Raw genomic sequence first — 14,809 nt, forward strand, 5'->3', positions numbered from 1 at the left:
GAAGGAAAAAGAGAGACAAAAATAAAAGAAAAATAAAAAAGAAAACAAAAAAAGAAGGAATCTGAGTTAGAGCAGGAACACAACAGAAAGAGAGACGAAGGATAATATGGGGGAGCAAGAGACTAAGTTGGAAAAATAAGACAGAAAAAAGAAAGAATGTGCACAATGGAATAATGAAAAGGAAGAAGAAAAAGAATTTGAAGGGCCTATTTCAGTCTATATTTCTGCTGTTACAATAGACAATGTGCACAGCCATGTCTATTGGCTAAGCCCTTTAGTCTTAGCTATCTGATGGCAGACACCTGAGATTCAGGCTGAATCTGGGCTGCAAGGCCCAAACTGAGCTCCCTGACCTCCTGCAGGGTTTAACTCTGCAAGGTTCTAATACAGGCTTCTGAAGATATTCAAAGTTCTGATGGGTGGTGGTGGTGATACCTCCAACTTACCAACAATGGAGGTCTGATTTGCCTTTATTGCAGTTGTTCACCTATGTTCTATCTTCTGGAGCTCAGAAAATGATATTTATGACCAGCCGGGTATCTGCAGAGTGGATCCAAGAACTGGTATAATCAGGAGGCTTGAGAGCATGGGGGACTGTGTGGATGTTGCAGAGGCACCCGCACTGCTAACTGTTCCTCACTGGTCCACTTGAAACAGTCCAAAGCAAGGATGGAATCTCTGCATTGCTGACCCTGTCCTCCACATTCCACTGGATCTTCCTTCAACCTTTTATCTTGTTTTTTTCTTTGTACTTGTGATCACACTCTGGACCTTGTGCCTTTTGAGGCAGGCAGCAGAATCACTGAGCTAAATCCCTGGCCCGCTTTTAATCTTTCTTCATATGGATGTTTGAGGGTGTATCTTTGTTTGCAAGAGTATTAACCTTAGACACTAAAGTTTGTGTATTCTGAAAATCTTGATTTGTAAAAGACTTTTAATACACTTTATTAGTGTATTAAGTGATTATACATAAATTGTGCAACACTTAAAGGACAATTTTATAACAATAGAGATATATGCGTCAGTATCTCTTCAGGCTTCTATGTCACCATCTTGCACATGCCAAAGATAAACAGCAGGATTTCTTAGCAATCTGTAAAGGTGAAAGCAAAGAAAGTGATAGAAGTGTTTAACTATCACATTATAAACACAAAATGACAAACACAAAGCAACTTGCTCCAGAGTAAATACTGTATTCATACTTTTTAATACATTTCTTAGGCTCCCTTTGTGTGTTAGCCAGCTTTCTGTTACTGTAACAAATACCTAAGATAAATCAACTTATAAAGACGAAAAACGTTGTTCTGACTCACAGTTTCAAAATGTCGTAGCCTATGGTCATTCAGTCCTGCTACTTTGGGGCCTGTGACCATGCAGCACATCATGGTAGCAATGTGTGACAAAACTGTTTACCTCATGGCAACAATGCAAAAGAGAGAGAAGATAATAAATGTTGAATTTAGGAGATAGATTTCAGGATATTTGTACAAAAGCAAAGAATTACAAAGGATAATTGAAAAATAAACACATTTATTGAAGATCATGGGAGGTGGTGTTCATAGCAAGTCTTGGAATGAACAGAAAGGTGGTGCTGGGGTAACAGGATAGCAAACATATTGCACACAGACCAGCCCTTCAGAATTTAAAGGATATGCACTGAGGTGCCTTCCCTGAATCTCTAGGAATAACTGACGCAAATGATTGACAGGGTGCTGAGTCATTTCAGGGACTGGCAAAATGCATACTTGTCCAGAATTTACTCTGATCTTAATTACATGCATGACATGTAGTACATATTCATGAACCTTAATGAGGCTGGAGTAGGGTGTACGTGACTTAAGATCAGTCTAGGAGATCAAAGGTGCAGGTACCTAGAACATCAGAGATCTGATTTTCTACCCTCTTAAATCAATGAGAGGAGACTGGCCTTAGGGTGCTGTTTAGAATTAAATTGGTAGAAGGAAGTAACTATCTCAGTTTGATTATTTCTAACTCTACTAAGAGAAGAAGACCAGAGTATACAGAGTGTAACAATTTTTATTAAGGATGTAATGACCCAACACCTTCCACTAGGCCCTATGTCTCCTACCAACTCCCAGAAGTATCAAGTTGAGGACCAACTTTTAACACATAGACTTTTGGGGGACATTCCAGAGCCAAACTCTAACGCTTTTATTAAATCTAACACTCACCTTATTAAATATAAGAATAGTAGTAAACATCCAATGAATTACCATTAGGTCAGGAATACTTGAAAAAAATTTGCAATTCAATGTTGATACAGTATTGAATTTATTAGCTCCTGAAGTAGCTAATTAAGCTTAAAAATTGGGTCATTGTTAATTACAGTTGAAATTCATTATGCCTATTGGACTATACATAAAAATCAAGATGACAGAAAAATATGTATGAGACATATGAAATTAAACTCTGTTCTTAAAACTATTGGATTGTGAATATTCAATAATGTAAATTATCCATTATTTTAATTCTTTAAATTTGGAGCACAGTGATTTTTTTTGTTTTATTGATATTTAACCATTAAATTAAATATATATAAGATATATAAGTGCAGGTAAAATGGTATTCATTGTTCATTTTATATATATATATCATCTAAAAATTATGTAAAGCCAACATTGTAGATTGATTAGAATTAACTTTATATAAAAGGGAGCTAGAACTTATGTAGCTATGTGTAGCTTTAACTCATATAGAGTAAGACTTGTCCCAAAAAATAATAATTGTGCAAATATGTGGTGAATCATATATGAATAAAGGAGAATGAGAAGTGGAGAAATGAAGCATTATTTCCTGTCTTCTACTAACATCATGAAATTTTTAAAATATCAATGGATACAAGTCGACAGTGTGTGTAATGTTGTGTGCTTCTTAAAGAGTTTCAAAATTATATATGAGTAAAATTAACCCAAGAACATCTTCATGACTGAATCTGATATAATTTTGCAGTCATCTATAATAATCCCTGGTAGTCTATGAGGTCTATTCTTTAATTCCTGAAATATTTCTTTCACGACTTTAGTCAGGTATTAAAGCCTAGATGGGTTAATGAAACAAGGGATTTTAAATAAAAAATATTTAAGTAAAATATTTATAAAATGTTTAAGTTAAAAAATGAATAGTTTTGGGAAAAATGTTGAATTTCAAATGCAAATGGAAATAGTTCTCTAAAAGCCGTTACATTTTGATGTTAAAACAAAAGCATACAACTAGCCTTTTCAAAACCAGAAATCAATTTGCTTTCTTGTTTTTAATGAGTAAAATAACTATTTATGAAAAATGCCTGGGGAGAGTTTTCCAAATTATATGAAATTATAGTGCAGATAAGTTTGCAAAACAAATGAATAATAAAAAAAAAAACTTGTGATCACACTCTGGACCTTGTGCCTTTTGAGGCAGGCAGCAGAATCACTGAGCTAAATCCCTGGCCCGCTTTTAATCTTTCTTCATATGGATGTTTGAGGGTGTATCTTTGTTTGCAAGAGTATTAACCTTAGACACTAAAGTTTGTGTATTCTGAAAATCTTGATTTGTAAAAGACTTTTAATACACTTTATTAGTGTATTAAGTGATTATACATAAATTGTGCAACACTTAAAGGACAATTTTATAACAATAGAGATATATGCGTCAGTATCTCTTCTGGCTTCTATGTCACCATCTTGCACATGCCAAAGATAAACAGCAGGATTTCTTAGCAATCTGTAAAGGTGAAAGCAAAGAAAGTGATAGAAGTGTTTAACTATCACATTATAAACACAAAATGACAAACACAAAGCAACTTGCTCCAGAGTAAATACTGTATTCATACTTTTTAATACATTTCTTAGGCTCCCTTTGTGTGTTAGCCAGCTTTCTGTTACTGTAACAAATACCTAAGATAAATCAACTTATAAAGACGAAAAACGTTGTTCTGACTCACAGTTTCAAAATGTCGTAGCCTATGGTCATTCAGTCCTGCTACTTTGGGGCCTGTGACCATGCAGCACATCATGGTAGCAATGTGTGACAAAACTGTTTACCTCATGGCAACAATGCAAAAGAGAGAGAAGATAATAAATGTTGAATTTAGGAGATAGATTTCAGGATATTTGTACAAAAGCAAAGAATTACAAAGGATAATTGAAAAATAAACACATTTATTGAAGATCATGGGAGGTGGTGTTCATAGCAAGTCTTGGAATGAACAGAAAGGTGGTGCTGGGGTAACAGGATAGCAAACATATTGCACACAGACCAGCCCTTCAGAATTTAAAGGATATGCACTGAGGTGCCTTCCCTGAATCTCTAGGAATAACTGACGCAAATGATTGACAGGGTGCTGAGTCATTTCAGGGACTGGCAAAATGCATACTTGTCCAGAATTTACTCTGATCTTAATTACATGCATGACATGTAGTACATATTCATGAACCTTAATGAGGCTGGAGTAGGGTGTACGTGACTTAAGATCAGTCTAGGAGATCAAAGGTGCAGGTACCTAGAACATCAGAGATCTGATTTTCTACCCTCTTAAATCAATGAGAGGAGACTGGCCTTAGGGTGCTGTTTAGAATTAAATTGGTAGAAGGAAGTAACTATCTCAGTTTGATTATTTCTAACTCTACTAAGAGAAGAAGACCAGAGTATACAGAGTGTAACAATTTTTATTAAGGATGTAATGACCCAACACCTTCCACTAGGCCCTATGTCTCCTACCAACTCCCAGAAGTATCAAGTTGAGGACCAACTTTTAACACATAGACTTTTGGGGGACATTCCAGAGCCAAACTCTAACGCTTTTATTAAATCTAACACTCACCTTATTAAATATAAGAATAGTAGTAAACATCCAATGAATTACCATTAGGTCAGGAATACTTGAAAAAAATTTGCAATTCAATGTTGATACAGTATTGAATTTATTAGCTCCTGAAGTAGCTAATTAAGCTTAAAAATTGGGTCATTGTTAATTACAGTTGAAATTCATTATGCCTATTGGACTATACATAAAAATCAAGATGACAGAAAAATATGTATGAGACATATGAAATTAAACTCTGTTCTTAAAACTATTGGATTGTGAATATTCAATAATGTAAATTATCCATTATTTTAATTCTTTAAATTTGGAGCACAGTGATTTTTTTTGTTTTATTGATATTTAACCATTAAATTAAATATATATAAGATATATAAGTGCAGGTAAAATGGTATTCATTGTTCATTTTATATATATATATCATCTAAAAATTATGTAAAGCCAACATTGTAGATTGATTAGAATTAACTTTATATAAAAGGGAGCTAGAACTTATGTAGCTATGTGTAGCTTTAACTCATATAGAGTAAGACTTGTCCCAAAAAATAATAATTGTGCAAATATGTGGTGAATCATATATGAATAAAGGAGAATGAGAAGTGGAGAAATGAAGCATTATTTCCTGTCTTCTACTAACATCATGAAATTTTTAAAATATCAATGGATACAAGTCGACAGTGTGTGTAATGTTGTGTGCTTCTTAAAGAGTTTCAAAATTATATATGAGTAAAATTAACCCAAGAACATCTTCATGACTGAATCTGATATAATTTTGCAGTCATCTATAATAATCCCTGGTAGTCTATGAGGTCTATTCTTTAATTCCTGAAATATTTCTTTCACGACTTTAGTCAGGTATTAAAGCCTAGATGGGTTAATGAAACAAGGGATTTTAAATAAAAAATATTTAAGTAAAATATTTATAAAATGTTTAAGTTAAAAAATGAATAGTTTTGGGAAAAATGTTGAATTTCAAATGCAAATGGAAATAGTTCTCTAAAAGCCGTTACATTTTGATGTTAAAACAAAAGCATACAACTAGCCTTTTCAAAACCAGAAATCAATTTGCTTTCTTGTTTTTAATGAGTAAAATAACTATTTATGAAAAATGCCTGGGGAGAGTTTTCCAAATTATATGAAATTATAGTGCAGATAAGTTTGCAAAACAAATGAATAATAAAAAAAAATAAATGAAACAATCTTTGTTATGGCTTGGTTTGTAATGGCTCATAAGTATGTCAAAATTACATTATAGGAAGCCATACAATTTCAGTAAAGGCAGTTTATAATACTGTTTTAGTCATTGGGAAGTAATTTAATGTATGGAAATTTCCTTGTTGAAATCCAATTTCAGTTATAATCCAAACTTAATGCAAGGAATTTCTTTTTTTTTTTTTTTTAAGTCTGCTGAAGTTTCTCTACTCACTTGACACAACCTAGTTTGACTGGAATCAAACGGCACTTTAGCTCAGATCTTTTCCATGCAATATTTTGAAGAATTATTGAGCATGATGATGATAGAATTTTAGGGAGTATTATTAACTTTTTTGTGCCATTCTTTGTTGAAAAATAGTAGACAAATTACTTGGGAAATAAATTATTTTTAAGAGGAAAAAAACTTAATTCACTTTCTCATAAAGTAAGAAATGATTTGTTTTGAAGAGAAATGAGACTCTGGGAAATTTGGTTATATAAAAATTAACCAAGGATTTAAATATATTCTAAGAGTTGACAAATTGGCAGTATTTTAACAGTAACAATTACTGGTAAATAAAGCAGAGTCATTTCAAATCAGAGAAGGGATAAGCCAGGAGTAGTGGCAAATGCCTGTAATCCCAACACTCAGGAGGCTGAGGCAGGAGGATCACTGTGAGTTCGAGACCAGCCTGGGCTACATAGTGAGTTCCAGGTCAATCTCAACTATATGGTGAGACCCTGTCTCAAAAACAAAACAAAGGAGATAAATGTGTAGGGAAGGTGGGATGGGTAGGGGAAGGGTAATAAGGGAAAAGAAAAAAATGTGAGAAAATGAAAAGATGAAAATAAAGTGTTTGTAGATGGGGAGGGGAGGAGGCGGTGAAGGCAGGGCAGGGGTAAGGGGAAAAAATGAGAATCAAGACTTGTCATGTAGAGGTACAAGATCCCAACAATGAAGGTAACTGTACTGTATCCCTAAAATGTACCAATAAACTCAAAGCTGAAAAAAATTAAAAACAAAACAAACAAAACGAACAAACAAAAAACAGATCAGAGAAGGGAGTAAGGAAAGTACAATGGATGATGCACAAAGGAAGGAAACAAGGGAGGAAATAACTTCATAGTGAGTTGGTGATCTTTAATTTCACTGTGATTCAATTTGTTCAGGTTTAGAACTATGGACTCAGTCAGCTAAAGATTAAGAACTGATAAAATTTTCTTCTCTGTTAATTACAAATATTTCTTTAGGTGAATCTACCACCATGAAGAAGGTGGGAGCTATGAAGATGTCTCTTAAATTATTGGAAGTGAGAAAAACTAAAATGGGTATAGAATTTCCTACATACCACAGATGTGCATTTAGTTTTCATTATTTTGGCTATTGAACATAAATGACATTTTACTCAATTCAATGTTTTCAGATAATTGGAGTTCACCAAAACCTTTCAGTAAACTGAGTTATTTTATTCCAGGAACTCAAGAGCAATTCATACTGAAGTACTAATTTTATTGTCATTCCTATAGAAAAGAAAAAATCAATTTCCTCACAAGTACCATAGTAGCACATACACCTGGGTTCTTGCTTTCATCTATTTCTCAAAAGAGGCCAAAGAGAAACATATTTGTAATAATAGAAATAGAAACTGTGATTTCATCAGAAGACTTAGAAAATACAATTCCCTCTATTATTCACAATATTTTTTTGAGTTACAGATACAAGTTTTAATACTTTCTAGAACAGAAATAGTCTGTAGCACTATAGATAAATAAATCTTAGTAGAACTAATAAGCCTTTTAAAAATTTTAAGTTCATTCAAGTGTATATTCAGAATACTAGATGAAATTAATAAATGTAAGTTTGCTTTTAAATAAATTTACATGGCTTTATACTCGCAATATTTAGCTCTATGTCTCTAAATAAGATACTTGTTTTGTTTATAGAAAATATTTTATTTTCAATCTAACATTATTTAAGTATATTCTGTTATGGAAAACATGAATTTTACTCTATACCCAAATATTTTCCAATTCCAGCTCTCCTTGTCCCTTTCCTTCTTCTCCATATTAATACAAGATATATTATAAACATAATATTTTAAAAATATATACATGTTTGTTAACTCAATATTTAGTTCTTACATCATTAGACCTATATAAATGATAGTCTAGCTAAAGAATACATTATATGTATATGGTTACTTTTCTTTTTGTATGGAATTTTTATTTCCAGAGTCAACGAGTAGAACTGTTATCATTTTAGATTATTTTCCTGTGTATCATTCATCCAGTCTTAAAGTTCACTTAGTTACTTTTTAATTGTAGAGACACAGTAACCTGACTCCCACAGTGCTAAGGAGGAAAGGTTTATTTTGGTTTACAGTTTGTAGAGGTTTCAGTGCATAGAAGATTGGCAGGGTGGCATGGCAGAGGAGGACCAGCTCATGGCATAGGAGACAGGAAGCAGAGAGAGACATCAAGGAATGAGAGAGGGAGATTTACTCTTCCAGGCCAAACATCTAGTGACCCACCTTCTTAATCATGCTTTACCTTCCAACATCACTTTTGGCTATAATCTTATTAGTGGAATAATCCACTAATGAATAAAACCTTCCAAAAGTGCCACCTTTGAGTGCATGAGGCTGTGGAGGAAACCTCTAGATATAAATTATAACGTAGTCCTCCTATGTAAAAACTATAAATGATTTGTAATTATAGGAAAAGAAAAGGTAAAATTATGATTTGGCAGAGGATATAATTCCATATATATTTATTCAGATGATCTGGTTTTGTCATGGGACTTTTAGTGGTTTGTTTCTTACAAAAGTCAAATATGTATGCCCTAAATTACTAATAGTATTTTAATATGATTTGTACAAAGTCCATGGGGTGTGTAGTAGTAGCTCTGATTTATTTTAGTAATTTGTGTCTTCTGTTTTTGGTTAATTAACCTGGCAAGTGGCTTATCAATTTTAATAGTCCCTTTAGACAACAAACTCATTAATTAATTTTTTGTTTTCAATTTAGTTTATTTCAGCTCTAGTCTTCATTATTCTTCTTCCTGCTTATTTTGCTTTTTATTTAATCTTTTTTTCAGCTGATTACTATAGAACTTTAGTTTATTGATTTTTTTAATCTTTCTTCCTTTCATATATGCATATATATATAAAATATTAAAAATTCTCCTTTAATTATCACTTTTATTCATTGCACAAATTGTAGTTTTATTTACAGAAGAATCAAAATATTTTAAAATTCCTCTTGAGAATTCTCTTTGAAACATTTATTTTGAAAAATATTACTTGATCTCCAAATATTTTGAGGTTGTTTATTTATGTTTCTATTGTTTAGTTCAACTTTAATGCTTGTGTAGTTTCAGAGGATACTTCATACCACTTATGTATGTATGTATGTATGTATGTATTAAGGTATGTTTATGTCAAGAACATGGCCTATCTTGGTGAATTTTTTTTCTAACTAAGCTTACAAAGAATGTATACTATGATTTTTCTGCATAAATTATTCTAGAAATCTCAATTAGATCTGATAGACTGGTAATGATGCTTTGTTCAGCTATGGCTCTATTGATTTATTTTGCTAACTGGTTCTGTCCATTTTAGACAGACAGTTAATAAAGTATCCAATTATAGTATTAGACTTATCTATTCTTGAGTTTCACATGCATTTTGACACTTTTGTTAGGTATATACTCATTATGTGTGTTTTTTTTTTTTTTTTTTTGTACTGGGAATTGAACTCGGGTCCTTGCGCTTGCAAGGCAGGCCACCAAACCGCTGAGCTAAATCCCTGGCCCCATATACTCATTATGTGTTCTCGAGTCTTCTTAGTAGTTGACTACTATTACTTTATGTCTTCTTTACTCTTCAAAATTTTCCTTTTTTCCTAAAATCAAACTTCTCTTAAATTATAGCTACTCCTACTTTTAAAGTTTATGTAGCACTATAAATCCTTTTCAATCCCTTTGTTTTAATCTTTGTGTCTTTATATTTAAAATGGATTTCACGTAGAAAACACAGAATTGGGTCTTGTCTGTGTGTATTATGAAAATCTATCCTTTAATTGGCATATTTATACCATTATTACTTAAAAAGATTATAAATATAATGTAATTAATATCTACAGTACTTGCACCACTTTTATATTCACTGTCCATTTTATTTTTTATTTTTTGTATTCTTTCTAGATCTGGCATAGTTTTAATTATTTTATACTATTCCATTTATCTCCTCTATTCTTGTCTAGTTGAGAAGGCCTTCATTTCTTCTTCACTTTTATTTTTGCAAATAATTGCCTTAATTACAAAATTGGCAATACAAGTCTGAATTCCATGGAAAACTCAATTCTGCTAAAAAGGCTTTTCAATTGATTTTATCAGCCCCATCTAGGTTACATGGGATGATATCCATTACTAAATGTCAATCCACTATACTATGTTGTCATATCTATAAAATTTCTTCACAGTTCTACCTAGATTCATAGTCTTTTGATCTATATATTATAGATTGACCAAGAAGAAACAGAGCTGAATATCATACCAGCTCAATTGTCATGTAGACTATACCACATTCTGTATTTATGCTTCTGTTTTCTCCCTTTGTGGTGTGATGGTGTTCTTTACTATGCATATTCTCTATAGTTTGACTTCAGAGGCCTGATGAAAATACAGTTCAACTCTTGTCACAAATATTTCATATTTGGTATTGTGAGTTCACATTGCATCACATAAGGAGATCCATGATATTTATATCCTTTACATTTGAAGGATAATTTTAGAAATTCATGTTGGTATATTTTCCCTTTGAATACATTAAACATCTCACTATACTTCCTACTTCCTTGTATGGCTTCTAAAGAGAAAGCTGATATAATTTGCATCCTCTATAAGTAAGATTTTCCTTACTCTTCTTTTAGATTTTGTCTTTGCCTTTGACATTTTGCAGGTTATATATGCCTTGGTAGCATTTCATTTTGTTGGTTGGTTTAGCTTGGGTAATTACATACTTTGGTGTTTATCTGTCAAAGATTCTTAGAACTATAGTTTGATATTTAATTTTGATTTAAAAAATTATCAGCTGTTATCTAAAATATTTCTTCTGTTCCTTTTCTCTTTCTTATCTTCCTGATATTCTACATCACTGATATTACATCCTTTGTAATTATTCATAGCATTTATAATTACCCATGGATATGATATTTATTTATTTCATATGTTTTCTCCTTGCTTTCCAGGTTGGGGAATTACTATTAATATGTATTTAAGCTCACTGATCTTCCTTCTTTATGTATGGTGTATTGGTTAGCTATTAGAGAAAATTTTCATTTTACTGTAGTGTTTTGATTAGTAGCATTTCCCTTTAATTCTTAGAATTTTCATCTCTCTGTTTACATCATTAATCCTTTTAGTTTTGTCTACTTTTCCCCATGGAGTGCTCAGCATATTAATCACAGTTATTTAAAATTTCCAATCATAATTTAAAAATATCTTCCATATGTAAAGCGGTTCTGATGCTTGCTTTTCTTTTATGAGGTATTTTTTTGCACACATGCAAATTGTAATGAGAAGCATAAATGACATAGGTTAAAAATGAAGTAAATGGGATTTTAGTGTGAGGTTTCAGCTATGAGCTTGCCTCTTACTTATTGACTGCTGTATCCATAGGTGTGAGTGGGTAAAACTTTCTCTTGTGTCCTTGTTTCTGTCTCCTTTGTTATATCTGGCTTTCGCTGGAGACGCCTTCATAAAAAGAACTTAGGACTGGGGTTCATTCATCTGTACACTCCTGCTATTACACAGAAATTCAAATAATGATATGATAATCTGTGGGAGTAAGGGAAGCATTTCGCTGTCCTATGATTAGGTTTCAAGCTTTTAGTGTGTCTGTGGCCTTGGGATGTCACATATATAGTGTGTGACTTCCACATTTTTCCCCCTTAGGTGAGGCTGGAAGAGTAGAAAAGTTTGGAGTTGATCACTTCCCTTCTCCCAGATAAAGTCATTTGAACTCCCCTACAATATTTTCTCTTTAGGGCTGACTTATTATGATAACAAACTTCCATCTCTCCCTACTTGAAGCAAAAGGTATTTTACACACTTTCTCCATCTTTAGAATCTGTTGAGACTACTTGAGGTAAAATATACCCAGTGTTCTCCCCTCCCAAAATTGGGCTCCCAATGTTTTTAACTCTCTGGATCATCAATGCTAATGTTTAGTAATTTGTCTGTAATAATTTAAGTGTCCCATTGGTACTATCTAAAATGCAAGGCATTTGATCTAGGATTGGGAATGCTGGGATCCTCTGTATTTCCTGTCTTTCAGTTTCTTAATTTTCCATAACTTCAGTTCTTTGATATATCTTAAAAGTGTTAATTTGTCATTTGTTTGTAGTATTTTTTTTTTTTTTTTTTTTGGCAGCAGGGATCAAACTCAGGCCCTTGCACTTTCAAGGCAGGCTGCAAAAATACTGAGCCAAATTCCCAGCCTTTGTTTCAAGTATTTTTTTTTTTTGGTGACTTTCACTTTGTTTACAGTGAGAATGACAATTTCAAAATTCTTCACATATCAGAACATAAATTGAAAATTGACTATGACTTTTAATATATTCTCTATTAGGAAGAAACAAAGGTAAATGTTATGTTCACTTTATGACTATGTTACCTGATATGGATTATCTCATATCTTCCTACTGCCCTTAACTCCATTCTGCTTCTTCCCTCTATTATTTTCTTCCTTTTCTTTCTTTTTTCTCTTTCTCTCTTTCTTTCTCTTTCCCTCTCTGTACAGGTTTTTGTTTTCAACAACAAATTATCTTTGAATATACAATATAAATGAGGCATCACACATTTACAGTTTTCTGGTCTTTTCAGATGTAACACATAAGTAATTCTATAAGGTTTTTTTTTATATTTTTCCTGCCGACTCATGACTCATTAAAGACAATTATTATAAGTATTGAAATTGCAAATTTAATTTATTGTTATAAATGCTTTAGTTCAATGTTTCTTAAGAAATAATTGTGTCTTGTGATTCAAAAATATAGTATCAATAGTTTCTAATCTTTCATATTTAGAATCTTGAAAGGAAGACATATTATCTACAAATTCAGTAAGGAGAAATTGTGATAAGAATGAAAAGAAGATGCTATACAGAAAAGAAATGTTTTATTCCTCCTATAATTCACAAAGCAAAATGTATAAAGATGAAACCTGTGAGCTAGAAATTTAATGATAAAGATAAACTCATTATATAGAAAGCAAAGAAGGAATGTCTTTCTATGAGAAAAGAGAAAAATATTTAGGAATAGAAATATGATGAAACAGATATTTAGAGAAAGGCTGTTTGTTGGTTTTATTGGTAGAAGGTCTAGTCAGGTGCTATCTTGGAATCAGATTATAAATTTTTCTTTAGTATGCTTAAGAGTTCAACACTATACAGGACAGATAACAGAAAGTCAAATTTATTTAGTTTTGTTATAAGTATTACATTACTTCATTTTAAAGTGGAAGACGTAATTGCGGTATGGTAAGCAGATATTAGAAGGAAAGCCAGAAAGAATAAAAGACAACAGGAAACCAGTGAAACGTATTAATAAGCCTGGAGCAAAACCAAGACTCTGGATTGAGGCAAAAATTTAAGTATAGTAGTGGAACGATGAAGGAGAAAGATACTGGGCCTGCGAAATACAATCCTCGTTCAGAATTAATAAGGATTGGCAATGGACTGAGTTGGGTGGATATGACCTAAGAGAAATAAATGAAATGTTCAAAATTTTCAGTGATATCTAAGTGAATGGCAAGACAAGTAAACAAGATTGAACTACAGAAGGAAAGATTTTCTAGGAATTCAATGGAGAAGAAAATCAGTTAAGTTTCAAATATGGAAATGAAAAAATGGAAACAAAGTCTTTGTAAATAGGGAAGGGTGTTTTCATCTGCATCTCTCGAATGACCAGTGATGTGGAACATTTCTTCAAATATTTTCTTGCTGCTTTTACTTCTTTGTCTGAGAAATGTCTATTTATTTCGGATGCCCATTTTTGAATCGGGTCTTTATATTTGGGGGGACTGATTGTTTTGAGTTCTTTATATATCCTTGATAATAGTCCTTTGTCTGAGAAACAGCTGGTAAAAATATTTTCCCACATTGTACATTGTCTCTTAGTTCTGCTGATGGTTTCTTTTGAAGTACAGAAGCTTTTTAGTAAGATGAGATCCCAGTTGTTGATTCTATCTGCTAGTTCCTGTGCTACTGAGGATTTGTTCATAAAGTCTTTTCCTATACCAATGTCTTCCAGAGTTCTGCCTAACTTACCTTCCAGCAAGTTTAATGTTTCTGTTTTAAATACTGAATAATTTCCCTGGTGTGAAGAATCTGCAACAATGCATAATATTCTAATAAGATTACTGACATTTAGAAATGGGAAGAAAGGAACCAAAGGTGTAGGGAAGGTGGGGTGGGTAGGGGAAGAGTAAAAAGGGAAATGAAAAAAATGTGAGAGAATGAAAAGATGAAAATAGTGTTTGTAGATGGGGAGGGGAGGAGGGGGTGAAGGGAGGGCAGAGGTAAGGGGAAAAAATGAGAATCAAGACTTGTCATGTAGAGGTACGAGATCCCAACAATGAGTGTAACTGTACTGTATCCCTAAAATATCATGTAGAGGTACGAGATCCCAACAATGAGTGTAACTGTACCGTATCCCTAAAATGTACCAATAAACTCAATTAAAGCTGAAAAAAAATAGGGAAGGGTGAAGGGGGTGAAGGGAGGGAAGGGG

General features: G+C 32.6%; 1 long non-coding RNA gene across 1 annotated transcript in view; it reads right to left on the bottom strand.

The window, feature by feature from the left end:
- Positions 1-3,645: 3,645 nt before the first annotated feature.
- LOC104873756 overlaps positions 3,646-14,809 on the bottom strand; it is a 70,325-nt gene continuing 59,161 nt past the window's right edge. The window contains exons 2-3 of the long non-coding RNA XR_783582.1: positions 3,944-4,043; positions 3,646-3,723 (exon numbers count right to left, since the gene is read on the bottom strand). This is a non-coding gene — a long non-coding RNA (uncharacterized LOC104873756). The remainder of the gene's footprint in view (positions 3,724-3,943; positions 4,044-14,809) is intronic.

Source organism: Fukomys damarensis, unplaced genomic scaffold (genome assembly GCF_012274545.1).
Source record: "Fukomys damarensis isolate Sample0158 unplaced genomic scaffold, DMR_v1.0_HiC HiC_scaffold_5, whole genome shotgun sequence".
Taxonomy (NCBI): Eukaryota; Metazoa; Chordata; class Mammalia; order Rodentia; family Bathyergidae; genus Fukomys; species Fukomys damarensis.